Source organism: Equus quagga, chromosome 6, assembly GCF_021613505.1.
Source record: "Equus quagga isolate Etosha38 chromosome 6, UCLA_HA_Equagga_1.0, whole genome shotgun sequence".
NCBI lineage: Eukaryota > Metazoa > Chordata > Mammalia > Perissodactyla > Equidae > Equus > Equus quagga.
In genome coordinates, this window is record NC_060272.1 from 63609686 (window position 1) to 63636755 (window position 27070).

Here is a 27070-nt window from a genome sequence, read left to right on the forward strand (position 1 = left end):
CCAGCAGGAATTGCTCCAAGCTGCCTGGAGCCAGCACCTCTGCAGCCTGGGAGCAGAAGCTCAGCCGTGTCATGGAAGGCACATTACAGATCACAGAGGCCAACTTCCTTAATGTGTAATCTAAGGCCTGTGTAACAACTTTAGTTGTGTACAAGAATGTTTGCAAGTACTCTACACACTGTAAATCATTTTCACACACACTGTGTCATTTGTTTCTCCCTCCAAATTTAAAGTGTAGATACGTGTCCCCTTCTGCAGCTGAGGAACCTCGAGTGGCTAGTTTTAAAGCAGAGAACTGCAAATAGTGGGGCTGAGACTGGAGGCTCAGTTTTATAAATCCTTTGCTGTTGTCACTAGGTTATGCCACCCTGTCTGCAGCTAGTGCAATGTTCTCCAGCAGAGTGTGCTCCCTGGGCGTCCAGTATTGTGCATAGCTCTGTAATCTGTGTTCCTGCTACATCCAAGCTGTTAATAAAATGGTGCTAATTCATTGGCATAAACTTTAGTTTTTGGTCATTTTTAAGTTTAGTAAGGAAATAAATACAAGAAATTTTTTTGGTCTTCATTTTTCTGTGCAGGTAAGGAGTCCCATTTTGGCTTGTCTCATGAAGGTGGTACCAATGTACCTGACAAAGATAATCATAAAATCTCCTGGGAGATACCTGGGAGAGTACCTCATCCAACTTTGTCGGTTTTAGAAATGAGAAAATTCACACCAGGAACTTCAAGTAGATTTTCCAAGGCCACACAGCTAGCTAGATGCTGAGCCAGGACTGAAAGTCAAAATGTGTGTCTGATCACCAGTTCAGTTTATTTCTCCTAGAAAATAGTTTTTAGCCAACTGTAGTTTGATTGTTTTACATGAATACTTCTTTTTCCAAGACAGTTTTTAAAAAGGGATAGGATAAAAGAGATACTTTTAGGTTGAGATATATATATTCTTGATATAAACATATAACAGTAAGACTAACAATTAAGCACATTGATCTAAAAGAAGATGAGAAAAACTAGGAGCATTTCTGTTCTCGGTCACATTTGTGCTTCCTAATCAAAACCACGTGAGAAGCTAGAAAAGAACCAAGAGCCCAGTGTGATTGCTAGATGAAGAAGGGACAGCAGAAGAAGAAAAATGAGGGAATGGTGAAGCAGAGACCCAATATTATTTCCAACATTTTAGCACACGGTCACACTTCCAGTTCTTCATCAGATAAGAATGTTTTGCGCACATTGGGCCAATTTACGCAGCACAGGAAAGCCTGTAGCCGTGCTCTCAGCCCACCACTTCCTGTGGGAGTCAGCGAAACAGGCTCAGCCCTTCCATTCCTTTGACCAGAACGCTTCCAAGTCGGAGGAAGAACCGTACTGCTTGTCCTGCCTTTTGGTGGAAGGAGTCCACAAGGACCTCCTGACAGTCATCAGGAAAATACTGTCCATTTCCCAGGTGTCTCCCCCCCCACCGCCCACCTCTGTGTGTGTGTGTGTGAGTGCCTGTATGCGTGTCTGTGTGTGTGTGTAAGAAAGCTTAACCTTCTTCTGGCTCATTTCACTCCAATTACTCACTATTCATGCAAGTTAATTCTTTACAGTTGTAATTGTAAATTTCTTTTTTCCATAACAATCCAAGCAATTTTAGGTACAGGAAAAAGTCTTCTAAGCACTTGGAGGTGACCTCCATCCCACTTCTCTGTTACCACAATCCCTTTTCAGCAGGGCTCCAGAACCTTGCATTAGGGGTGCAGAGAGACACTCACTGTTTTTTTACAACACCTCCTCCTAGGAGAGGAAAAGTTCACTGGGAAGCTGCCTGCTGAGATTCACTTTTTAGATTTTCATTCATGGGACCAAATGGCAAAGACAGATAAATGACATGGTCTCATTTAATTTGTTTTAAAACATGTTCAGAAAGTTTTGTCCATGATCATCTTCAAACTTCTTCCCAGTCATCTTTTGACCCACTCTTCCTGCTTCCTGCTTCGCTCCCTCCCTGATCACCCCTATGCTGGTAATAAGATCCCGTAGTTGGTTTCCTAGGTGCCACCACACTAAGCAACTGTTAAGAAGTTCTGTCATTCGGGTCTGCCTCTTGGTGTTCCAGTGGGTCTGACATGGGAAAGGGGAAGGGGGCGCAGCTGGCTCTCCTTGTTCAAACCCCTCTTCCTGGAGCACTGCTATTCTGGTCTGGTTCTTCCTCGAGCGTTTGCTACCCCTCAGTCTAGCCTGAATCTACTCATGTGAAAAACAGTACTCTAGTTGGAAGTTTCTTTGGGCCAACCGAGAGCCCTGAGAGGCTCCTGGTTCCCCTCAATAAGGGAGCAAACCTCACAACTGATTCTAGGTTGGCACGACAGGAGGTAAAGGTGACTTCTCATTTAGGGATTGAGCCTGATGGATGAAATGACATGCCCACCAACTACAGTGAAATGTTAGTGGAAAAAGCAGGACCAAAAAGACTCAGATCTGAGTTTTAACTCAGTTTTCTTTTCAGTGTCCCAGTGCTGGCAGAGCCGAGCTGCAGGGAACATCAGCAGAGGGTCAGCCTGGAGAACTTCCTCCCCAGAGGACTTGGTCCTGTGGTTGTTGATTACATTTCTTACTGAGTAGAAGGAATTATTTATTTTCGTTAGGAAATCTGAAGGAGTAGAAGACCCAGAAAACCTGGGTGGGGATTGTATAATTTATAGAGAACTCCATGGAGTGCAGGGCACAGAAAAAGAGAATGACTGATGTGACCAAAAATTCAAGAAATGAAAGGAATCTAAAAATCTTCTTCATAAATATCAGATTCTTAGATATTCTAAAGATACTCTTGCTCAGTGTTTTCAACATTTTTAAACCCATATTCTCACACAATGCTTTTTCACTGAAGCCTCTATGCATCTCTATATCCCAAGAAAATTCTGAGCAATTTCACTTCTTAAATTTGGGATCATGAAAATATGCACTCTTACAGATTTTTATGTGTCCACAGAGGAATTAGGTACTTTCCCTCCCCACAACCACTGAGAATCCCTGTAGCACAATCTTGCAGATGAACAAGATGCCAAGAGATGACCTGCATAAGATCCTATAGCTGGTTAGCTGCCTGCCCAAGATAAGAACACATGTTTCCTGTCGTCTAGTCAAGAGCTTTATCCTCTATAATGTTCTGTGTCCCTAGAGTTCAAGTGTATCAAGAATGTGAGATGTGCTTGGAGTTTTCAATTCTTCAAATTCCTTAAAGTGCTCAAAATATTTCCTTGGGGAGAATTATTCTAGGCATCTTCTGGGAAACAAGCACATGGTATATCCATCATCCCAAAGGTTCTTTAGTCAGAGAGAGAAACATTGATGTTAGAAGCAGAGAGTAGAGCCCCAGCCAAAGTCTCAATCAGCCCCTAAACAAAGGGGAGGGAAGCAAACGAGGATGAGAGTTACAGAAAAGAAGGCAGCAGTGACCATTTGAATTTGGCAGAGTAAAATATTGATGAATGCATAGCCCAAAGCAATATAAGACCTATTTCCTGGATTTGAAATTTTAAGATTAAAACTAATCAGCCAAGTGAAATGAGAATTATTAAATGCTTGTAAGTGCCCCAGGAATCTTTATAAATTTAAGCAACACTCTGTAATTAATACACACGGGATTTTATTTTTTTTAAGAAAGGGAAAGTACAGCTATACTGTGGACTCACAAAGGAAGATAGAGGATTTCATCTTGAAAGATATAAAATGATCTTTCTCTGAAAATATGAAAGAAGGTAGACCCACACTAGAGCGAGCCTGAGAGCTGCAAGGGACAGGAAAGGACAGCTGTCCCTGGAAGGAATGTGTGGGTGGAAGGGTTATAGGAACTTTCAAGGCTTTTGTAAAAGGATTGGGGAGAAAAGAAACATAGGAGGCCCATTAGTAAGTGAGGGAAAGATGGATTTAATGATGAACATGACATTATTGAGATAATGAACTGCATCATTAAATTCATCTTTTAAAAAGAAGAAAGAAAATATATCCCCAGGAATCTTCTTTTGGGGGGAGAGGGAGTAGAAATATGAATCTTTTAAAAATAAGCCACTAGTAAACAAAGTTTATGATAAAATGAGTTCAAAACGAAGCAAAACTAATTTATGGCATGGGAAGTTTGGAGAGGGATAACCTTGGGGCAGAAGGATGGGGGGCTTCTGGGATGCTGACGATGTTCTATTTCTACTTCTGTGTGGGATGACAGGAAGAGGGGAGTTACTTTGTGAAAATTCAGTGGGCTGTACACTGTGACCCATGCACTTTTATGTATGTGTTACATAGGAGTAAAACTAAAAATAAAAAGGAAATAAAAGAATTTTAAAGAAGGTAAATACTAAAATTATGGTGATATGTAAACCAGAATCAAAGATGGGGTGGTAAGATAATAGAATTGTAAAGCAGCACATAATTATTTTTAAAAAATCATTACAGAGCTAAAGATTAAAGGAATAACAATCAATAATAGCAACCACATTTTGCTTTTGCAATCAATATATTCGTGTACAGTTATATATATGCATTTAAATTTTGTGGTAGGTAGTTCTCATTAATAGAAAATTTATATCCTATTTGAAATTGAATCATCACACTCTCTAATTTTTCTTTTTTACAAGCAAATCCAAGTTTCCACGTATATAATTTGTTTAAATTGAAATGTATCCAAATTTGTAGAAAGGAATGAAATCATATAGCCAAATGTGACTTTTAAAAAAAGACAATCAACCAAAAATAATTCGATTGCTAATAATGTGGCCAATCCAATACTAGTTACCAGTGAGGATACAAAAGAAGTAAAAGGTTTTGTTTCTGTTAAGAACTAATAGTCGAGATGGGGAAAGAAGACAAATGTGAATAGCACAAAAATGCTAGAGTTCAATGTTGTCTCTATATAAATGATAATATGCATGTAATAGTATGAACACATGGAACAGACAGAGTATGATTTTAACTCTCTCTTTCCATAAAAAATGTTGAAATAAGACCTACCATATGGACTGAAATTTGCATGGATTGTAAACTGAATAATAAGGCTCCTTATTTATTTCGTAGAAATTATCTGATGGAGATCAAAATTAGATGTCATCTTATTAGGTTCATTAAAATTTTCAAAGAAATTATTCACAACAATGGAATTTGCAGTTGGCACTAATCCAGAACATGTTGTGAAAACCTTAGAACATTAAAAAAGGGGAAGGGAAGGAAATAGAGAAATCTCTCAAGTTGAATGCCAGTACCACTGGGAATCAATTACCAACACGATAGATGGGAGGGAATTGGTCAGAACCAAGCGCCAAAAGCAATGTTGAGGTAAAAGTGTAAACCAAGCTACATTAGAGTTGGGAACATGACTTAGCAGGAAATGGCGAAACAAATAACCAGAGTCTATGTCTCTGTCTGCCCAGGAACAAAATAGTGAAAAAATAGTCTAGTGGAATGAGCAATGGCTCATCTTCATGTTCACATTTCAGCCTTGTTTCCAACCCACGTTTGTGAGTGAATCAGAGTTTTTCCCTCAGTTAAGTCAACTTCTGGCTGAGTGTGGCAGGCTGAATAAGGGCCTCACAAAAATTATCTGCATCTTAATCCTTGGAACCTGTGAATGTTACCTTCTATGGCAAAAGGGACTTTGCAGACATGATTAACATTGGGTTTTTGATAGGGAGAGATCCACGGGGTCCACGGTAATCATGATAGTCCTTATAAGAGGGAGGCAAGAAGGTCAAAGGAGGAATTAGGAGATACAAAGACAATGAAAGCAGGAAGTGGAAGTATTATGAGGAATGGTCAGGAACCAGGGAATGCAGGAAGATTCCAGAAGCTAGAAAAGGCAAGCAAATGGATTCTTCCCAAGACCCTCCAGATGGAACCACCCCTGTAGACACTTGGACTTCAGCCCAGTGAAACTGATTTTGGACTTCTGATCTCCTGAACGTAGGGAAATAGATTTGTGTTGGTTTAAGCCCTTAAACTTGAGGTAATTTTTTATAGTAGCATTAGGAAACTAACACGTGGAGTAAGACGATCGGTCTCGTTAGACCTGATTTTCTCTAGGATGCCTCTTACACAGGGCATTTGATTAGTGCATAGCTCTTGCAGAAATGACAGTTCACAGCTATGCAAAATCTTCTTTCAGAGTATTTCTTATGCTGTTTGCTCGTCATTTTTTCTGCTGTATTTGTGGCTTTAGAAGCTCTAAGCTTGAACTTTTAAATCTGAGATGGAGCCCTTGGTGTTATCAGTTTTTTGGCTCCCCACTTACTGGGCAGGTTTCCTGAAATCCATGTCTGTTAAGGTCCATAGCCCACCTCCGGATTGCATAGGGACTTACCCAAACAAGAAACTGGCTACATGGGTTAAGAATAATGGTTAGACTGGAAGATTGCAGAAAATTAAAGTACTAACTCTAAAGTGTAACTTTTAAGGTGTTTCTATAGGGATTCTTTGACTCAAAAGTCTTTTTAGTATGGGATTTGGTCCCCATCCCCACAGCGGCAACAAAAATGTGAAAAGGATATTTTTAAAGAAAGAGTTTATCCACTAATGCATTTTTTCCCCTCACTGGACCATGGGCTCCTTGAGAAGAGAGACCATGAATTATTACTCTGGTTCCACAAGAACTAGTTGAGTGCCTGGTGACTAGTAGGTAACGAGACGTATTTTCCAAGAAAGGAAGGAAAGAAGGAAGAAAAGAGAAAGAGAAAATCTTTTTCATATTTCTCTTGAAACTGAGTGAATTTGGAAACAGAGTGAATTTCATCAGTCAGTAGCTACATAATTTTAAAACTCATTTATAAGAAGTATTGTGTTTACTTTCCCACCAGTATCAGCTTACCAAATAAGCCTACTACTGAGCTTAGATTGGAAAATAAAAATTAGGTGCAATGATTTGGGCTTTGAAAAATCATGATAGAAAATGGTAGAGTTGGTGAATGAAGTTTCAAGTGAAATTTGGAATGAATATTTTGAGTATTTTAACCCTAAATAGCTAGCTCCATGTTTTGGTTTTTTTTTGTGTGGCTTTTGTTGTAAACCTGAGCTAACTGTAGGTAGAACCTTAGGGAAGATTCCCATACATTTGTACAACCACAACAATGTTGGCATAAGAAGACACTTGTTGGGGCCAGCCCAGTGGCTCAGCGGTTAAGTTCGCACGTTCCACTTCTCTGCAGCCAAGGGTTCACCGGTTACGATCCAGGGTGCGGACATGGTACCGCTTGGCAAAAGCCATGCTGTGGTAGGCATCCCACATATAAAGTAGAGGAAGATGGGTAAAGGTGTTAGCTCAGGTGCCAATCTTTAAAAAATAAATAAATAAATAAAATTATTTTTTTAAAAAGAAAAAGGTTAGTGCTTAAATAGGAAGGGCCTCAATATATGTGTATTGTTTGATCAAATCTTTAGTAGGGATGCACTAAGAAGAGAAACAATTTAATGTGGAAACAGGAAGTAGTGGAGTTACTTGCTGGATCCATGCGGAAACAAACTCCTACAAGTGTCATAGAGTTTATTCCACCATTCCAGGCTTATCTTTTCTTAAGTAGGCTCCAGAATTTGTAGTATCCAGGCAAGGGTGACACCCCATATTGACAAAGGTGGTCTATGTTATTTGTACGTGATTTGTAGGTAGTATGGCATTGGGCTAGCCTTGTGCTGGACTTCAGGACAGGGAGCTTACACTCTCCAAAAGGAAGGCATCTTCCCAGCAAAGAGAAAGAGTGGGAAGTCAGGAGGCCCGGATTCCACTCCGACCACGACCTTGTGAACGTTACTTATCATGCCCAGATTTCATTTTCCTCTTTTGGAACATGAGGGGGTTGAGTCAGATGATCTCCAAAGTCCCTCTGTCTTTTGAAATTCTATTACTTTACACTTGGCCTAGAGAACAGCATGGTCCATTAAAAAGGAATGTTGTCCTCTGTCAGGTTCTTCTGCCCCAGATATCTCGGGTCCTGACTTGTACACAATAAGGAACCAAAAGCATCTCCTTTTGATGCTGTGGTTAAAAATATTTAGTTCTTTGGTGTCTGAAACATTCTCTTCAGCTAAATATTGTAACCTTGACATAGCTGGATTTGTACTTAACCATAAACACATACTATTGGCAAGACCCCATGAAACAATTGACTTACAGTGGCCTTGGGGCTGGCAGCATAACAGCTCAAGTTTCTTGTTATCATTCTGTGCCAGATAAGAGAATTTTCCTCTCATTCAGCTGATTTTCAGCCTTTGTTTCTTGGGAGCTTTAAAATGCTCACCGTCATGTGCTGTGATGTGAATTTCAGCAGCCTATTTTGGAGAGCTATTTTAATCTCTTATTCCATGATTAATGTGACCATTTTCTCCTTATCATTGTCTTAGATTTAATTAACAACTGGTGTGATTATTCTTTCTGGTCGTGATGCCAGACTATTAAGACTTTGAATCATGAATGCAGCCTTCTAGGTTAAAAAGCCAACAAAACTGCTTTTGATGGGACAAGACTGTGAGTGTCTCTGTGGGTTAGTGAGTTTTACAAAATCTGTTTGTTTGCAAGGCCACGTAAGTTATTGATTATAAAATAAGTGTGAGTGATCTGTGGTTTAATTGGAGAGCAGGGTAACAAAAATGAATTTTATTGCTCCATAAAGCTTCACAAACTTAATGAGCATTTCCATTGTATGAACAGCACTTGGAAGGTCAGTTCTCAGCCTAGATCATTCTCCTCCTTCACATCATTCCTTTCCATGCCAACCACGTAATTGAGGAAGAAAGGTGCTGGCTGCACCTCCCATATTTGACGCTCCAAGTAAAGACATTTTGTTCCTCCCCAGTTAGAATCCCACTAAATGATATGCAGCAGCCTCTAGAAATAGGATTCTTGATTTACCAAAACTGATAGAAATGTATTTAGAGCTATCTGGAAACCACATGGCAAAAGAAAACCTTTCAATCACTTTTGAGGTGATAGGTATAAATTGGAACTTATCATCTTTTCTTATTCCTTCCCACTTAATTATTCTCATCATTAACTAAAAACGATACACTAGGCAAAACAGTTTAATTCCCTGATTATTTACCCAAACTAACCAAAATAGGAATTTCCAATAAATCAAAGTTGCAGGACTTTAAAAGAGAAAAGGGGTGAGAATAAATAAGTGGAAAGAGCTTAGTACAGATTTTGATACATTTTAGATGCTCAGTAAATGGTAATTTTTATTAATAGCACAAATCTTTGACTTTGCCATTTGTCTTTTTGTTAATTTATTTCAGAGAAATCACACACTAGCCTTGTTTTCTCTCCTATTCTTGCTGCTTAGAAATTTGATGCCTAAATTTAATATTCACTATAGCAAAATTTCTCTACAAGGAATTAATTAACACATCCCATAGAGCTAGTTATAACAGGATCTTAACTGCACCTCTGAAAATTGTACTATTAGCTTTAGAAATTAAAAAACAGTTTTGAAAAGGGATTCAAAGTGGAGTCTTTTATAGAGTCAAAAGTTATATGCTTTTACTCCACAAGACATTGGTTTGTGGAAAATAATGTTATTTATCTTTGAAAAGAAATTGTGTACTAATAAAAATCAGTAAGCTTCAGAAAGCTACTCACAAGTTGATAATTTGAGTTTTGAGTGCATTTTAATCTAGACTCTATAAGAAACCTGATTTGACAGGTTAGGAAACTTAATCATCTACCCTAGTTTCCTCATTTATAAAATGAGAATTATGATATAATTCAAGATTCATTTTCGTTATATTATGGTGGAAGTATACATTCCTGGAATAATAACCCCAAAATAAGGTACTTTGTCTTCTCAGATGATAAAATTTGCTTCTACGCAAATTTGAAAGAGTACATATTTTAAAAGCCAAAAACATTTACTAGCTGATTACAGAGCTGTGACAGGGATGAAGCCAAATCAAGTTGGATAAATGTTGCCTGGTACATAGAGGGCCCTCGGTAAATGCTTGCTAAATTAAATCTGAATATAAATAATTCCAAGATATTTTGGAAATAAAAAATATCATGAAATATTAGATATCAAAAATACAAGAGCTAGGTATTATTCAGGAAAAAATAAAGATTAAAGCTTAAATGATTAGACTCAATCAATAATTCATCTCATAGGGATTTTCTGAGAAATATTTAGTTAATGAAGGTAATGATTTTGGATTTTAAAATAATCTTTTGAATGCATTTTTCTGCCTTTTAGCTTGTTTTATGAGTTTGGACATTTCAACTATTTATCAACAAATATTCATGACGTGACTACCAGGTGTCAGGTACTCTTCTAAGCTCTGGGGAAGCAGAAGTGGACAAAACAGAAGAAAAAGCATATCCTTATGGAACTTAAGTTAGAATGGGGAAGCAAATAAATATGTAAGTTATATAGTATATTAAATGCTAATAAGTTATTTAGAGAAGAGCAAAACAGGAAAGGGAGTTGGGGACAGCGGGGAGGAATGTGTTTTCGCTATAAACAGAGAGGTCAGGAAGATGCGCCTGAGCAAGGATGTGATGTGGGCAGTAAGCCCTGGGGGCTGTGGGGGCCCAGCACCCCAGTGCACAGCAGCATCTGTGGAGGCGCCCTGTCCTGGGTATTCCAGGGTAACAAGGAGGTCACTGAGGTGGAGTGGAGCGAGCCGGGAGGAAATACAGGCACTTAGAGCAGAGGAGTAATGTGGAATCAGATCACATGGAGCCTTTAAGTCAATGGAAGAATTTAGGCTTTTATTTTGAGGTAGGTGACCATTTGAGGGTTTTTTTTTTTAATTGTGGTAAAATAGACATAACATAAAATTTATCATTTTAACCACTTTTAAGTATACAGTGCAGTGGCGTGAAACACATTCATGTGGCTGTGCAACTATCACTACCATTCATCTCCAGAACTTTTCATCTTCCTCAATTGAAACTCTGCCCATTAAACAATAACTGCGTATTCCCACCTCCTCCCACCTCCTGGCAACCACCATTTTGCTTTCTGTCTCTATGAATTTGCCTGTTTCAGGTGCCTCGTATAAGTGGCATCATACCATATTTGTCTTTTTGTGCCTGGTTTATTTCACTTAGCATAATATTTTCATCACTTCAAGTCTTCAAGATTCATCCATGCTGGAGCATGTGTCAGAACTTATTTCCTTTTTATCACTGGGTAGTATTCCATTGTACATATATACCACATTTTGTTTATCCATTCACCCATCAATGGACATTTGGATTGTTTCCACCTTTTGGCTCTTGTGAATAATGCTGCTGTGAACATTGATGTACAAGTATCTGTTCAAGTCCCTGCTTTCAGCTCTTTTGGGTACATAAGGTATTGAGGTTTTTGGACAGAGGGCTGAATTAGGTTTTTCTGTATTACTCTGCTGCTGGAGGAGAATAGGCTGTAAAGAGACAAGGATGAAGAAAGGTGACCTGTTAAGAAGACATTTATGGTTGAATCTTGAATATCTTTTGACGGAAGAGCCCACAAGATTTTCTGGCAGATTGGCTGCTGAGAGTGAGAAAAAAGATGAATCAAGGATGATTCCAACATGTTTTTTCTATTATGATACTAAAAGTCTTTTTTACATCCCATTTTGAAATAAAAAATTGACTAATGAAAGTTTCTAAGTGCAAATATTTCTGGATATTTCAATGGCATACAAATTATTTGCATGGAAGTTTCAGGAAGAGGATACAAAGCAGTGTTTATATTGATGTGGCTCTGCAAAGGCATAAACTTGGTGATATATGTAAATGCTGTGTGCAAATAGGACAAAGTCTGAGCAATCATAACCCAACATTGTTTGAATGCCTAGGAATGACATGTTTGGTTTATTTTTGAGCAAATAGATTAGAGCTAATATCTAAGTATTTATTTTTGAGGAACACTTTCATATTTAACATTAACAACTTCACATATTGTTGCAGACGGAGAGCAATAAGAGATAGGAATCCACCTGAGGTTCACTAGCTAGGCTTTTGTTTCCCATTACTATCAGGCATGCAAATGATCTGTAATTATTATCTGTTAAAAAAATGACAGCTATGAGCCAGCCTTGAGGGCCTAGTGGTTAAAGTTTAGCGTGCTCCACTTTGGTGGCCCAGGTTCAATTCCTGGGAGTGGAACCACACCACCTGTCTGTCAGTAGCCACGCTGTGGCTGCAGCTCACACAGAAGAACTGGAAGGACTTACAACTAGAACATACAACTATGTACTGGGGCCTTGGGGAGGTAAAAAGAAGAAAAAGAAAAAGAGGAAGATTGGCAACAGATGTTAGCTTAGGGTGAATCTTGCCCAGAAAAGAAAAATAAAATGCAATCTTTTATTTAAAAAAAATGACAGCTAGAAGTTCAGAGAAAGTGAAAAAAAATCCTCCATTTCTTGAGCATTTATTGTGTGCCAGGCATTGTGCTCAACTTTGTGCATCTGATTTTACCATCACAATGGCCCTTGGAGTTATATGATTATTTTACGGATGGGAGACTGAGAAGTTAAGTAATTTGTCCAAGGTCACAGAGCTCATAAAGTGGAAAATATTTTTGAGACTAATAGTTTACAGACATTGAGAATTCAACCTCTTAGTTCCCAAAGCCTATTATACGCAAGACACAAGCAGAAGGCACCTGGGAAGGGAGTTTGATCAATACCTGCACTCACTTATGCCTCAGTGACTCAGAATTGGATGCTGGGTGTCCATCAAAGCACATACCTGCTGGAAGACCAAGTTTTCTGAAGTCTATGAACTTCTCAAAACATTTTTCTTTCCAGATACTCAATACTACCACACTTTCTCCAGAGAGGTTACCTGGGAATGACAGGTGAGGCTGCTAAATTTTCAGTGTGTGTGACTCCAATGTGAAATATGCAGCATGAAACCAATTGTGTCGCACACTCAAAATGCATCCAAACTCCACATATGGGCTTGAAGCAGCCAGGGGCCCCAGGCAGCTAACCTTCTCTGACTTGACTTCTCGAGGTAATTGCCTTCACAGGGTAGCACAGGCCTGCTGGTGATAAATATGTCTGTGCCTGTTAAACGAATAACATCTAATTCTTATTGTGTGATAGTACACAATAAAAACAAATGGTAGTGATTGAGTCAAATATAGAAAATATGATTAGCCACACAACAGGCTATGACCATGACTATGTGAAGCCAAACAAGAAAAATATTCAACTAGTCACTGACTGTCTGAAGAAAAGCAGGTATAAACGCAAATAATCAAATATTTGAAAATTTAACAGTTCATGAACTGAATTTGTTAAATAATTTTCTTGTCTCCACATGAGATGCTGAGGGAGAGGCAACAGAAACAGTCTCTGAATCCCTGTCCTTATCTCTTAGCTTCTTTTAAATTAGTTCCTTCACTTTGGTGTTCAAATCACCCTTCCTATACAAAAATCTCTCCCTCACTCCTCTGATGATCAACACACAGTCTCATTTCTGCCTTTCTTTTCACACAAAACTTTCTAAAGGAAGAGCTAACCCTCACCTCACATCCTCACTCACTCTGCATCCTTTGGGAGCTGCCCTTGGCTGTAGAGTCTTCTTAAAGACCTCTTTCTTAAAGATATCTTAATTTACAAATGAACTCATAATTCCATAATTAGTTGTCTCTTCTCACTTCATAGCTGTGATATTGGGATTTGTAATAAGAAATATGTATTTGATCTTTGTCCCCGTTCCTGGCACAGAGCTCCTAAAACCTTTGGAATTTCCTAAGTGATGAGATGAGAGCAGTAACGATGTCTTTTGTTATGCTAATGAGGTGAGTTTTGGACCACACCAAAGAATGGGGGCTGGTTGCCAATAGAGTCAACATTGTGATTAGATGGTTGGAACTTTCAGTCCCAACCCCCTGACCTCCAGGGAGGGGAGAGGGTCTGAAGATTGAGTTCAATCACCAATGGCTAAGGATTTCGTCAATCTTGCCTATGTAATGAAGCCTCCATAGAACCCAAAAAGGATGGATTCAGAAGGCTTCTGGGTTGGTGAACAGGTGGAGGGGGTGGGAGAGTGGCACACTCAGAGATCACAGAAGCTCTGCACCCCTTTCCCCATACATTGCCCTATGCATCTCTTCCATCTGAATGTGCTTGAGTTATATCTTTTTATTATCAACCGATGCTAAGTAAAACGCTTCTCTGAACTCTGTGAGCCACTCTAGCAAATTAATCAAACCCAAAGAGGGGATCTTGGAACCTCTGATCTATAGCTGGTTGGTCAGAAGCACAGGTGACAACCTGGACCTGTGATTGGCATCTGAAATGAGGGGGGGAGGCAGTCTTGTAGGACTGAGCTGTCAACCTGCAGGATGTGACTCTATCTCCAGGTAGACAGTGTCAGATTGAGTTAATTTGTAAGACACTCAGCTGGAATCGGAGAATTGCTTGGTGGTGTAGAAAATCCTCCACACATTATAACTGGTGACCAGAATCGTTAGTAGTCTATTGGTGGTGGTGTCAACTGCAGATCAATTATTCTCTTTGGAATCACTTCCTTATGCTCTGGTTTCAATGATCCCACACTTCTGTTCCTTCTCTTACTGTTTTATCAGCCTCTTCTGAGTCTGCCTTACTGTGGACTCTCTTTTTTCACTCACTTCTTAAAGTAAAATTTCCTAAGGTTCAGTTCTCAGCTCTCTCCTTTGGTTCCACTGCACGCTCTCAAATGGTGACTTGATTCATTCCCGAGACTTAAACTCTAAATCTATCCCTAAGCTAATTCTTTAGTTTCATGCATTGTTTTTAATAATCTTTTTGATATTTGAGCCATGGTGGTATGAACACCATGTTGCTGAGTAAGCCAGGGAAAGCCACAACCTCTCTGAGATGACCTCTCCTCTTTTGTGAGATGAAGGAGTTAGTGTTTCAGGTTTCACATGGATATCATCAGTCAACATTCTTGGCTTGAGAAGGAAACTTGAACAAAAAATAAATTTTCTCTTGACTTTCTGTGAACTTTAGAGTTGCTAGTAAGGCTGGGGAGACAGCCTTACCTATGAATCGGAACAGGACATTCCCAGGTGTTCACATAGCTAGAAGTACAAACAAGTCCCACGGAAGGAAACATTTAGCTTTGCTGACAGGCTGCCACTGCGGGCACTGCAGCCATGGCCACGGATCCTGCTGCCTCCACCACTATGACTGTGTCCTGTGTGTGATGAATCGACTCTACCTGGTCGGCATCCTAGTATCACACGCAGGATTCACAGTCTCCAGTTGGAACATCCTATTGGCAGATTCTGGGTCATGTTGCCTGTGCCTGGGAGCAGTCAGAGGAAAGATCTAGCTGACTCTACACACAAAGGGGATTCCCACCCAACAGGAATGGGGATTGGATGTGGGACTGCAAAACTGTCTCCCAATAAGAAATGTTTACTATAGATTTCTCAAAGCTACCTCAAACTCAAGACATTTAAAACAGAACACCATCTGTTACCCAGGTAACTTGTGCCTGAAACATCTGCCACACGTACTCAGGATCAGGAATCTTGTTTCACAAGCCTTTGTTTTAGTAGTTGTTTGGTGTTATTCAGTGATTACATTGGTCAGATTGTTAAATTTTTGATCACTTCTTTCTTTTCTTTTCCAACCCCAGCACCTAGGTTTTGTTAGGAAATGATTAATGAGGGAGTGATTTAGGAGCTCAAGGCAACACAAAGCAAATCTCAAGGCAGAGTTCTATCAATCAAGGACAAAATAGCCTTGACTTGAGTTCTTGCTCTTATATGTGATTTTCATGGCTGCTTCTCCCCTATAATTTTCAATGAGCTTCAGTTACCAAGTAATGCTTTTTCAACCCCCTGAATGCTAATGACAGAGAGCAGAACCTGGTGATTAAGGGTCTACCTTCTATTAGAAAGGAGAGCGTACTGAGACAACACTTTCTCTGGTCTTTTATTCTTTCGCTGTAAAGCAGATCACAACACTCTCAGCACTTATAATAATCATCATCTTTTGAAACTATATTTAGTTCAAATACTTAAACATTTTCATGTGTTGATGAAAGAAACATCCAGTGAATAAGGCATGACTTGTACCTATGGAAGTCTACAGATGGAGAGGAGGTGAAAGTGTGTCATCTCTCCAATAGACATATTTTCCTTTGTTTTTGATTGCGAAACTCAGCATGTCCCTTGCACTCACAAAACAATAAAGGAGATAATGTGATGTTATTCGAACATCTATAAATATCTTCAGAGGATAATAAACGCCTTCACTACCTCTAAGCCCATGTGTTATGTGAATTTTCAGTGTCTAGCAGTTGTCACAGATGCACTTCATGGTTTTTAAACTTGGGATCTGATTATATACTCAGTGGACTCTTAACTGAATTACCCATTTGAAAAAGCAAACCACCCACCATATTTTAAATTAGAACCTGCCCCTACTACCTTGGCATTCCTAATCCCCTGACGCAGCTCTGCTTTTCTTTCTTTTTCTATCCCAACTTATCATCTCCTAAAATACTGTATGACTTAACTTTATGTATTTTTTATTATTTATTTTCCATCTCTTTCTGCTAAAGAGGAAGCTCTGTGAGGACAGAGGACTTTGTTTCGTTTATGTCCTGAGAGCTTCAAATAGTACCTGGCACATTCCAGTCATGTACTTAACCTCTATGGAATGAATGAACAAACAGCATCCAGATGGTTTTGGGGCCAGCTGTAACCCCTGAGCCGTATGCTTCTGAAGTGTCTCCTTGTTGTGTTCAATTCCTGGTCTGTGGTCCCTTCCCCCTTAAAAACCTGCTTTTCCAAAGAGTCTAAAACTCATTCAAAGCGAGCCTTCAATGACTCCTCACAGTTCAATGCGCTTCTACTTCCTGCAGTAATTGCATTTTAACAAGGATCACAGTGTCAAGCTAAAAGAACACAATTACTTTTTAGACTTTACTTTTTAGAGCAGTTTTAGGTTCGCAGCAAAATTGAGAGGAAGGTACAGAGGTTTCCCAGATGCTTTCTCTCCCTGGGCATGCATAGCCTACCCCACTCTCAACGTCCCTCATCACAGTGGTACTCTTTTTTTTGAGGAAGTTCAGCCCTGAGCTAACGTCTGCTGCCAATCCTCCTCTTTTTGCTGAGGAAGACTGGCCCTGAGCTAACATCCGTGCCCATCTTCCTCTACTTTGCATGAGGGATGCCTGCCACAGCATGGCTTGATGAGCAGTGCCATGTCTGCACCCGGGATCCGAACCGGTGGACCCTGGGCTGCTGAAGAGGAATATGTGAACTTAACTGCTGCACCCCTGGGCCAGCCCCACCGTGGTACATTTATTACAATTGATGAAGCTTCACTGATACATCATTATCACCCAAAGTCTATAGTTTACATTACGATTCACTCTTGGTGTACATTCTATGGGTTTTGACAAATGTATAATGACACGTATCTGTCATTATAATATCATACAGAATAGTTTTACTGCCCTAAAAATCCTCTCTGCTCTGCCTGTTCAGCCCCCACCCTCCACAGCCCCTGGCAACCACTGAACCTTTTTCCTGTCTCCATAGTTTTGCCTTTTCCTGAATGTCATATAGTTGGAAGCATACAGTATGTGTCCTTTTCAGATTGGCTTCTTTTACTTAGTAATATGCATTTAAGTTCCTTCCACATCTTTTCATGGCTTGATAGCTCATTTCTTTTTAGTACTGAACAACATTCCACTGTCTGGATGTACCACAGTTTATTTATCCAATCACCTACTGAAGGGCATCTTGATTCCTTCTAAGTTTTGGCAATTATGAATAAAGCTGCTATAAACACCTGTGTGCAGGTTTTTGTGTGGACATAAGTTTTCAACTTCTTTGGGTAAACACCAAAGAACACATTTACTGGATCGTATGGTAAGGGTATATTTAGTTTTGTAGGAAACCACCCAACTGTCTTCCAAAGTGGCTGCACCATTTTGCATTCCCACCAGCAATGAATGAGAGTTCCTGTTGCTCACACATTCCCAGCATTTGGTGTTGTAGGAATACAATTTTAATTGCAAAATTTCCACCACAGTTTTGTCTTTGTTCGTGGCTTATATATTCTAGCAGGGGTAACTTCAGTTTGAAGAGAAATAGACTCAATCCCTCTGATTATTACGTAAAGTTCCTAATTTATGGATTTGTTGTGAACAGATATCTATCCAAAGGAAGTTGTGACCTCTTTTTCAGGATTCTACTGAAAACTATGCGTTGTCTAGAAAACAAAAATAAACATAAATCATAATCTAATCACAAGGTGCTGGTATTTTCATCAACTGCTCTAGAAGGCTTGGACTCACCATCTTATTGTGTTTTGCTTTTCTTTTACTTTGTTTCTTTTTAAAATCTATAAATCATCATCACCATCATTATCCTCATCACCATCATCATCATATCATCATCATCATCCCATGAAGTTTGATATTGCATTATTTTAAATTTCCTAACCAAATACAGTAAAACCATACTTATCCGAAGGTCGTAACTGGAAACCACAACACTCTGGAATTGAATCAATAAATGGTCTTGAGCTGTTTCGAATCACTACTTAAAAGTATCTCTTAAGATCCCCCTCTTTTCTTCTTGCCAACTTTTACTATTCCACCGGTTTTTGGCCTCCAGTGGAGGTGCTCTGGGGCAATCTGGTTCCTTGCAGCCATTTGGCCCTGGGTGTTGAAGGGAAGAGCAGCACAGGTCAGGAGTTAGGAAGGATGTGGCTGGGCCTGGAGCTGGGAGGAAGGCATGGCCCGAGGGGAGCCCGGTATGGCTACACTCTGGTTTTCTAGGCTAATCCCGTTATTAAATTTAAAATAAAATCTTTAGTCATCTGAGATGTCTTCATTCTGCTTTTACACTTGATTTATTGTTTGGCTGGGTATTAGAATGTAAACTAAAAAAAAATTTTTCCCCTGATTTTGAAGACATTTCTTCTTTGGTTTTTATGTCCCTTGGTTGTATTTGACCTCTGTTTTCTCTTTTTTTTTAATATCTCGAAGACTTTAGATTTTTTATTTATCTTTAGTGCTCTAAAATTTCTAATTGATGAGTCTTTATAAAGGTCTTTTTTCAAAACAATGAGAGTTTTTTTGGCTAAGCATTTCAAGAGCCCTTTCAAACTGGAGACTGGAATCCTTCAGTTTGAGAAGTTTCCTTGTTTAATTTTTTGTTGTGTAATTTTTAATGCAATTTACCATAAGGTGACTGGGCAGGGATTAAGCCCTTTAGCTGAGGAACCCCTAAATGTCAGCATGCAGCAGCCATCTTTGTTCTGGGCCATTCAGTTTCTCAAGAGCCAAATCTTTAACCCCTTGCCTGGCAGGCTCAGCTGTTCAGGCTGGCTGTTGGTATGAGACCATGGAAAGGACAGGGTGTAGGGCTGTCATTCAGATTGCAGACCTTCATTGAACCCTGCCTTTTTTTCCTCTCTCTTCAGCCATACCTGGCATCCTGGTGTCTTGATCTTCTCTTATTAATGTTTTCTGGAGGAAAGCTTCTGGTCTCCTACAGAGGTATAGTCACCTGGCTGTGAGTGGAACAGCACACCTGGAGACTCTTGCTCTGTCCACTGACTTCAACAAGCCCTGTTTCCTGTCCTGTACTTCACCCCCACCTTCTGTGGCTTCCAACAGTGTTTCAACCAGCAGAGCGCTGTTTCATCAGTTTTCTATACTGAGTTTCACGTAAAATGTCTTTGAACAAGAAGTTCTGCAGCTAAAAATTTTCCGAAAACTACTAGTCTAGATAATCTTTAACACAAATTTATGATGTTGATGTTTGATGATTATACAGTTCACTTATTCATTTGCTAAAATAGCTATTGGGTTTCTACTCTATGACAGGCACCAAGCTAGGTACTCATGTCTTCCCACTTGATACAAACAGATTTAATAACGCTTCTTTGTGTTAATAAATATCTTATAGTAGCCACCCATCTCACCTATATGAAATACTACATAGGTAAACAAATTCAAGTGATTCAGAATTATCAGTATCCCACTTGAAGAGCAGAATATCAGAACATTTAATAAATCTGCTCCTTCAAATAATGAACTGGGACCAGAACTATTGCATTGCTTAAGGGTAGAAGGTCATTTATAAGATTATGGTTTTTCCCTTTAAAACTGTGCCTCTAACTTGTATTCAAGTAACAATACAACTTTTAGTTAGTTCAAATGAAACTGATTTTCCTTTAAGTAATGTATTATCTCAGTTTCAGATGAAAAAAAATAATTTTTTGATGTGTGGCTGGAAAATCACTTCAGTTGGTAAGTTAAGAGCATCGCTCCTCACCAGCTCTTTCTCCAGTGCTCCTTAGCTCAGCAGCTGGTACCACCCAGTGTCTCGGGGTGTTAGCTTCCTGGGCTGCCTTAAAAAACCGAGTGGCTTAAACGATGGAAATGTATGCTCTCACAGTCCTGGAGACTAGAAGTCCAAGATCAAAGTGTTAGCAGGATCGGTGCCTTCTGGGGACTGTGAGGGAGAATCTGTTCCATGGCTCTCCCATAGCTTCTGGTGCTTTGCTGTCCATCTTTGGTGTTCCTTGCTGTGCAGAGCATCACCCTGATCTCTGCTTTCATCTTCACAGGGTATTATCCTGTGTGCATGTCTGTCTCGAAATTTCCCCTTTTATAAGGACACTAGCCATATTGGATTAGAGCTCACCCTAATGAGCTCATTTTAACTTGGCAACCTCAGTAAAGACCCTATCTCCAAATGAGGTCAATATAGGGGTTAGGACTTCAACCTATGAATTTTGGGGTACACGATTGAACCCGTGACACTCAGGAACCTGAATGTCATTCCTGGTAACTCACTTTGCCTTCCCTCTCCACATCGTTCTGCCAGTTCTACCTTAAATACATGTTGGGTCCAGCTATTTCCTTCTATCCTTACCCCAACATAGTCATTCTTTCTCCTGGACTATGGTGGTAACTTCCTCACTGGTCCCCTGCTTCCAGTCTAGTCTCTCCTAATCCATTTTCCATATACCAACCAGGGATCTTCCAAAAGTGCATATTTGATTACACTTCTCCTCTTCTTACAACATGCAATGGCTTCCCATTGCCTAAAGATAAACTTCAACTCCTTCATGTGGCTTTCACACAATTTGGCTCCAGCCTTGTCTCTCCTATTTTATTTTCCCAGTGTTCTGAGCTGGGGCCAAAGGGGAACTTCTTTCAGTTCCTTGATTGCACCATTCTTTTGCCTCTAGGCTTTGAACATTCTGTTCCCAGTCTGGAACACTCCCCAACCTCAACTCCCCAGACACTGATTCATCCTTTAGGCCTCAACTTTAATGTTGACTGGCTTCAGGAAGGCTAGCCCTCTGTAATAGGTTGAATGGTGGGCCTCAAAAAGATATATCCATGTCTTAATCCCAGGAACCTGTGACTATTATTTTATTTGGGAAAAAGGTCTTGATAGATATAATTAAGGTTCATGGTTATATCCCCAAAGCCTAGCCCAGTGCCTGAAGGATATTATAAATATTAATATTTAATATCAATGCTATTAATAATAATAATTTTCTTGAATGAATAAATGAATGAATTGATCCATGCTTTAATCTAGGCACTATCCAAATGGTATAGATTCAGAAAAAACTAGAGGTCCAGCACCCCATAGTTCTGACCTTCCTATTATCTTAAGAAAGTTGCAGGCTCCCTAGTAGAAAAAATGCTCACATCTGGTAAGATACTTTAAAAGCCCAAAAAACAACACCACTCCCTCAAAATGAAAACAAATGCAATCAAACCTGATTTTACAAATAGTTTAAGGGATGCTTTTATCAAGACATTTGTCAAAATTAATTAATTAATTAATTTATTTATTTATTTATTTATTTCAAGGAAGATTAGTCCTGAGCTAACTGCTGCCAATCCTCCTCTTTTTGCTGAGGAAGACAGGCCCTGAGCTAACATCCGTGCCCACCTTCCTCTACTTTATATGTGGGATACCTGCCACAGCATGGCGTGCCAAGCGGTGCCGTGTCCGCACCTGAGATCCAAACCGACGAACCCCGGGCTGTCAAAGCAGAATGTGTGCACTTAACCGCTGCACCACCGGGCCAGCCCTCAAAATTTATTTTTTATGGAATGGCACATTAGTTATTTAAAGTTGTGTTTAAATGGGTGGAATGGCCCTTAACCCAGACAATTCTATAGCATAGTGAGAGAAAAGGAGAACTATAATTTTCTTCTTATAAGCAAAAAATCAGAAATATGTAAGAAGATATATGTTATTAGAGACGAAAAGAAAACTAACAATGACAGGAAGGACTAATAATAAGCAAATTCACAAGTTCCATGCCTGTTTACATCCCATTCTTAGAGCTCAGTATCATAATCATCAGTATTTCCCTGTATGCCCAACAGCTTTTCCTTCCAGAAACTGCTCCTTCCCAAAGTTCTGTTGAGCAATAAATCCTGCGACCCTACTTCTTCTGCCCCAGGAGGGCCAGACCCCAGTATCCTCTACTCCCAGGGACAGTGATGTGCTCAATGGTGAGTGTGCATCTCAAGTAAGATCAATCAGATTTATTTTCACAGATTTCTGAGGATGTCATGTCAGAGAGGTGATTTTATTACTTTCTTTTCCTTCTGAGATTACTGGTTCTAAAGACGATGCAATCTAAGCTTCTAAAGGCCATTGTGGCCAGCGTGTTGTGACAGCCTGCCTGAGAAGGAAGCCAACAGAGAGGAGAGCAAAGACAAGAAATGGGAAGAGAGTGACAGACTCTTGCTGAAGTTGTTCAAACCTCTGGATGCAGAAGTACCTGTGACTCAGTCTACCCTTGGACTATCCATGTCTTTAGGTTGTGATGGAAGCTATGAAGGGATCTGCGTGATGTGCTAGAGAGAGGAGGGGTGGGAGGGATGTGTCAGAGTTGGCTGGATATTCTTAAAAAATTAATGCTTCTGCTTTCATACTGTAGAGTTGTCCCGGGCAGTGAATGTCCATTAGGGACTACATTTCCCAGTCCCTTGGCATCTAGATGGGGACATGTGACTTGTTTTTGCAAATGGAATGAGGGTGGGAATGAAGTGTGTCCTTTTATTTATTTCTATGAATAGACATCATTTTATTAAGCCTTTTGAGAGTCCATACCATCATTCTGTTAATATCGGCAGTGATTTGTTCCTGGTTGTACTGAGACATAATTACCATATAACATTGCACAAGTCTCATGAAGTGAGCCCCTTTAGAGTGGAGGCAGGTAAGAAATGGGTGTGCCTGCTTTACTCTCTCTTGCCCTCTTTTGTTGGCTGGATTCAGAGTACTCCAGTGGTTTTAAGGGCATTTTATTTAAGACCAATAGAAAAGGAAATAGATTCCTGAAAATTAGTCTTAAATGCAAAGGAATTTAAGATCAAACCAGTAAGAAAGAGACATTAAAAAAAAAATCTCAGTGCTGAAACACTTGCACCCTTTTTGAATGAAAAGAAGTAATTGACCCTTGTTAATAGTGAATCAAAGCTTTACTCCCAGGTCTGGAAGCTCTGTTGCTCACTGGCAAAGCATTTGGTTTTGGTCACTTCTCAGGGTCTCAGTTTCATCATACATAAGATCTCTAAGTCTCCTTCTAGCCCTGCAGCCTGGCTTCATCCCCATCCCCTAGTTGCCTTACTGGACCTCTTGCAACCGCAGATCCATAACTTACTGTGAGACATTTCACTCAAGAGCCAAAGAGCGAAATGGACAGGCTTTTCTGTTTGAAAGTTGTTTAAAAACCTTAGTCACATTATTTTGTCAATAAAGCTACCTTTGTTTGGTCTATGCTGTTCTACTATTTTTACCCTTTCTTTCAAGTGTGCGCAAATTTGCTATTTAAGCTCAAATGGGACATGAAAGCTAAAACTGTATCCAGGAGGCTCAGAGACTGAACTTTCAAGTAAGAATTAACCAGTTAGCCACAAAAAGAGGGGAAACGTTTCAATTGTTTTAAGATAACAATAATCCTATTGTTTTGATCTGGAAACTTGAGGTTCAAGGAAACTTTACAGAGACTATATAAAATTTGAGGATGAGCCCACAACACTGTCACAGACTAACCCGCACTGGTAATGCCAGACCCGTGGGATATTCATTAAGCTTTATGAAGCAGCAAATTACAGGCCCCGTGGAGCCAGAAGAACATTTCTCTTTTATGTTGTTCATGTGATCACCTATTCCGGAAGCATTTCTGGAGGTCATGAATGTTGTGTGCTTGAGAAATCTCCTTTCTTCTTCACTAAGTCAGTTGTTGGTAATTGGGTCATTATTAAAAGACAGGTAGAAAGACCTATTAGAAGACAGTTAGAGCACCACTGCTTGATGCTGATATTCTTTTCTGGGTTTTTTTGGATAAGGGACCACCTGTGTTTATCATCTTGTCGTTGTAGACCAGCCCTGAACTCAATGGAATGAGTGAGGAGTGGTAGATGGGATTGGTTTGGGGAACAACAGATTGAATAAAAAGAGGTGAGCCGAGGTGGAAATGGGAATGAGAAGGAGGAGTGCAAGGAAACTGAAAGGTACGAGTCGGGAGGGGAGATTAGGCCAAGGGCCACCCAGCTGGGATGATTGCATAATATTACAGGAACATATGCATTGGCTCTGAGAAGTTCTAGGTCTGTCTGCATGGAAAAGATGGCAAAACACATTCATTCATTCATTAATATATATAATCAACATTTACTGAATTGCCTCCTATGTGCCAAACTTCAGATCAGTAACTACATCTTATAAAGAAGGACAATAATATTTTACATCAGTATCTTGCAAGTGTTTCATGATGATTTTCCTAATTGCTAACACTAATGTGCACTTTTTGAAGATGAGGAAATGTGAACCACTAAGAGTTTAAATGACTTGCCTAAGGTCACAAAACAAAGGACTGGCTGCACAGTGATTAGAAGACAGAGACTTTAAAACAAACGCATTGCCTCTGGCTAAATAATAACTAAGATTTAATGCAGCTAATATGATTTTTAAAAGTAATTTTCTTCTTAGCGACACAAGACCAGGCTTATAAGCAACTATAAAGCTCACAATGCTTGCCCTTTTCTAGGATCATTCCCTTGTGAGGTGAAGCCAAAAACGTTTAACGCTAATTACTCATTTGATCATTTTCAAAAACTTAATATCAGATAATGTCCTTGGTATAGAAAAGGCATTTTGCCTTTTTTAATATGCTTTTCCAAATCAGTGCAAGGGTAGTGACACCATAGCATCCTGGCTTTCTTAACAAACATCAGCCATTTGTGGCTATCTTGTCTCCTAGCTTAAAAGTGCTCAGAAATAGATTGCTCAAGAGTGTCTCATACCAGAGAACGGAGCTGCAGGAATCCAAATTAATACAAGAAAGAAAAGAATCGTAAATCAAGGAATAATAACTTTAAGAGGAACCAAATAATTTGACCTTTAAAGGCACAGGAAATGCTTAGGTCTGATTATATTGCACAAAGAGCTAAGCCGACCGGCATATAAAAAAGTGAGAAGGCATTGGACAAAATGGTCGAGTGTAAATTGTCTGAGATCTCCACCAGTTCCAGCCCGATGCTGGTCATTGGGTAAAGAATTCGAATCCTCTTGGCCTTGAGGAGCATTATCTTGCCTATTTTAGGCTTTAAGGGGAATAGCCATCATCCTGTTCGATGAATAGTGATGGAAGCTGGTCCCTCTTGGTTGCTGTTCAGTGTAGCAGTAGCACTTCCCTTGATTTATACACTCTCTGAGAGGGACACAACCTGACATCCTGTTTGTTGTCACAAACGGCTATAAATTGTAAATTAGGTGACAGCCATTCTCTTCTATTTAAAGGACATCCTCCTTTTTTTGTTTAACAGCTTTTTTCTGCCTATATCACTGGTTTTACAACCATCTGAGGCATGAGAGTGTTCCTCAGTAAACGTGTTAGGCCTCAGCATTGACGAGTGGCTGCTGTGTGAAAACCTTGAGGCCTCATGTCAATTGCCATGTTGTCTCCCTGACCAGAACGTAGCCAAGAGCAGAATTTAGCTGGCTGTTAGGAACTTTTTCAAGTCATACACGAATTTGAAAATTACCTTAGCAAGAATTCAAAGTTGCCTATTCCTTATTTTGGAAATGTAGAATTCATATTCAATAGTTTGGGGGCCATGAATGGCTTGTAGGGAGTCCATAAGCCCTTGAAATTTCAAGCATACTTCCTTTCTGTTTTCTTTCTGAGACAAAGAGAAAAAGTGAGGTGGCCTTTCTACCTGGGAAGGGGCTAAGAGAAGGTGTACACCTGGCCTTGACCACTTGTTTTGTCAATAAGAGGTGGCCTATTAAATGTCTGCTTTTACACGCGAGCCAGTCTTCTGCTGGAGTTCAAGAAAGAAGTGGATGGGAAAAGTACACTTCTCATAGCTTAAGACCAAACAATTCAGATCTTTTAAAGTAATTTATTTTTATACTTTTCCTCGAACAATTCAGGTCTCTTTAAATAACAATTTATTCTGATATTTTCTTGCTCACTTTCATTTTCATTTGGTCTCCAGAAGTTCCCTTCCTAGTATATAGTTTCACACTACTTATTATTCTCATCTCCTTAGAAGTGTGATCTGGACAAATATTGTGAGACTGGGCTCAAAACTGGAAAAGAGAAGGGAAGCTGGTGTTTTCTAAAAGGTGTCAATCAAGGCACCTCGATCTGTGACCAAATAGTTGAGGAAGGCATGCAGGCCTCCGAACTTTTGCAAGTTTGTTTTGGCCTTTTTCCGCATTTTCTCAGTATAGACTCTTGAAAGACTAACTTTGACTGTACTGAAACTAAGATAAAAGGGATTTTCCCACCCTCTGTCCAGAATAGTCACAGGCTTTCCCACCAAGTGAGGAGCAGCAGCGGTACCACCAGCTCCAGAAGGGGAGCCGAGCCAGGAGAAGCACAGGGGTGGTGGGGCCGGTGGGAAGAGGAAGCGGGAAGCCAGGATGGACTCGGGCAGGTGCAGGTGGGCACGCTACCTCCTTTCCTGAGTCTTCGAACGCAGGCTCTCTCCAAATAGGGTGTGCATTTCTCCTTCCCCAACTCATTAAAAATGATGCACATTATGCATTACTGGAGGCTTCCCTCTTAACAGGACCAGATATCCCGATGGCATTTGGCAGCATCCTCTTGC